The sequence below is a fragment of the Anarrhichthys ocellatus genome, unplaced genomic scaffold, assembly GCF_004355925.1.
Source record: "Anarrhichthys ocellatus isolate YVR2014 unplaced genomic scaffold, GSC_Weel_1.0 scaffold3, whole genome shotgun sequence".
NCBI classification, from domain to species: domain Eukaryota; kingdom Metazoa; phylum Chordata; class Actinopteri; order Perciformes; family Anarhichadidae; genus Anarrhichthys; species Anarrhichthys ocellatus.
The window spans coordinates 10,282,905-10,285,831 of NW_022280033.1; the positions used below are offsets into that span (position 1 = coordinate 10,282,905).

General features: G+C 44.8%; 1 protein-coding gene across 4 annotated transcripts in view; it reads right to left on the reverse strand.

Annotated features, from left to right (window-relative positions):
* Positions 1 to 2,927, reverse strand: part of slit1a (slit homolog 1a (Drosophila)) — an 83,414-nt gene that overhangs the window by 59,895 nt on the left and 20,592 nt on the right. The gene's annotated exons all lie outside the window — the stretch shown is intronic.

Consider the following 2,927-nt stretch of genomic DNA (forward strand, 5'->3'; position numbering starts at 1 on the left):
ACACACACACACACACACACACACACACACACACACACACACACACAGATCTGGCTGCTTCTCAGATGTAACACTCATTTCTGGAAGTTTTTCTTGGGTGGGGCAGGTGTGTGCATGCGTGTGTGTATACTAGTTGAAACAGCGGGGAAGGGGAATCGATACCATCCCCCAGTGATTTCCTGTTATACTGTACAAAGCTAAGAAGGAAAGACACCCCCTGCACAGAGAAACACACTGTTTCTCACCAAAACATATCTCCACAGAGGGCATACACATACACTCTGGGGCTAATGAGATCACCGCTTCATGCTGTGATGCCAGCAGGAAAGTATTGTGAGAGGAAGCGAATATTGGAAACAGATAGGGATTTGTACCGGAATTCACTTTTTTCCCCTTTGCTGTGCTCACTGGCGCTGCGCAGCTCAATATGTATTTTTACTGCAATCTGGGCAGCCCACTTACTAAAGCAGACAAGTGTCTTTTGTTTACTGAGAAAGTAGGATGTCTGAGGAGAGAGAGCAGAGCACAGAGACACAGGATAGAAGGTGCTGGTTGGATTCAACATCTTAAACAATTGGATGCATGTTTAAACTATATTTTCCAGGTGCTGCGCCTGTTTTGTCTTTTTCCACAAGTCATACTGAGAATGTTTATATGCACACATAACTAATTACTGTGAACAATCACATGTGGGTAAACAGGTTGATTTAAGTGTTTATATGACTCAGAGTACCGGCTGTTTGTTTGACAGTGAGTATAAACAGGGTGTCTGGTGGCCAACAAAAAAGTTGTGTGAATTACTAGAGAACCTTAACGCATGTTCTACTTTAGAATTGATGCACTACTGAATTTGAGGTTGATCACTTTTTTGTTTCTATTTTATATCAGCAACCGTGAATTATACAAAAACTATGAAAATGTGGACACATTAAAATGACTCGGCTAAGATAAGTGATCAGAAGTTGCTTTTGTAGCACTAGAAATAATAGATGGTGTTGCAATCACGACACCTAAATATCAAAATACAAAACCAGTATGCTGATGCGTTGGAGAGTTAGGTAGCTATAGATGCGAGAGTTTTACGGCACTTGATGTACTTTTTATGAATAAAGTCAAATTAAAAATGTTTTTTAAATCCCATCTTTAATATCAGAAGGATTACCGACGGTGCATCAACGTCGTGATTTTGTCGTAACTGCAATTCATCTAAATGCACTCTCTATATATAACACTCGGAAGCTTCCACAGCACAACCCCAGTCCACAACTGCTGATTAGCAGCTCTATTGGAGCTGTAGGAGGGAGGCGGTGTGCTCAAGCGCACCTCAACAGCAGTTGCAGAGAGACAAACGTTGCCTCATTCGCTTCGCCAACAAAGACTCCTCTAGCTGAGATGCACAAGGCGTCTTCTTTATACAGTGAAACGCTCAGTCACCAAGTTTCCAAGTTATGCTGCTATGTGCAGCCTGTGGAGTCTCATGAACAAAAGGCGTGGAGGTGAGCTAAGTATAAAGCCCTAAGAATGGACCTGCTCACCACAGACAGACAGGAGACGGAGCCCACAGTTCACACACACATATACAAACACGTAGAAATATGGCCACGGGGAAGAGGAAGGAGTTTAACTCTCCTTCCAGAGGATAAAGGGATGCATCTAAAGCCTATAATTACATATGCACACACATAACTAAAAATCTCTTTCCATCCAATGCACCACACTTTTCTCAAGCAATTGGATCAGATCTCACTCTTGAATCATTTCACCTCCCAACTCTTTGTGTTTATGTGTGTCTTCCTCTCGCTCAGAAAAGGTTAACAGCCTGAGTCCGAGCATTGGTTGCTAATCAGCAGGAGGTGGGCAGTGTTATTTGTGTGATTGCATGTGTGTTTGAGTGTGTGTGTGTGTGTGTGTGTGTGTGTGTGTGTAGGCATAATTTGCCCAGCAGTTTGTTTGTTTGTTCTTTTTAAATCTCAGAGACAGAGCCCGAGGCCACAAGATAGAGCTGGAAGAACCATTTACAGTACGCGTGTGGGTTTGCTGGGCATGTGTGTTAGGCAACACATGCGCATGTGTGGGTAGATTGCTTCTTCCTGCTTTGGAGGATGTTGGGGAAGGGTTTTGATCCCCCTCTCCCCTTCCCACACTAGAGTGGAGAGGCTGTGTTTGGGTCTGCTTGGGTCACTTCCAACGCTGACATCCAGGATCTCAAGTCAAGACCCTAACACCTCATAACAAGAGATTTTACACAGACACTAAAGTCTTCCTGCTAAGCTCCTCACACACGGCACTCGCACATGATGATCCAGAGCAGATATTGTTGATTGAAATCCCAGATCTTGAACAGAACCGTAACGAGATGGACAGATGCAGTGAGTGAGGGAAACACCTATTGCAGGGAGATTGCACTCTATTAAGCCTGTGATGAATGAGCTGGATTTTTCATTCTGATGGTGACCCATTATGCACACACACGTCAACTGAGCATGTGTTCATACACACATGTGTGCGCACACACACACACACGCAGGACAACCCGACTAGCGCTATATGGGTTGTTATTCCTGGCTGGAATTGCAGCATTCCAAAAGCCCCTGCTTGGAAATTCCAAGGAGTGTGCATGTGTGTGTGTGTGTGTGTGTGTGTGTGTGTGTGTGTGTGTGTGTGTGTGTGTGTGTGTGTGAGAGGACATGAGGGCTGCCTTTTCCTCCCGTGTGTCAGTTCCAATCTGTACCAGGCAAAGCCAGCCGTCATAGAGGCAAAGTGTCGGCAGCGGCACAGAGAGGAGGAGGAGGCCTCCTTCGGCAGCTCTGTGAGTGAAATCCCTGCGTGTGTATACTCATGACGGATCTAGACCACACTGTGATGTCTTATTCATGCCGTATCAATTCATAATGACCAGACCAGTCCCCAATGTTAAGACGTACATG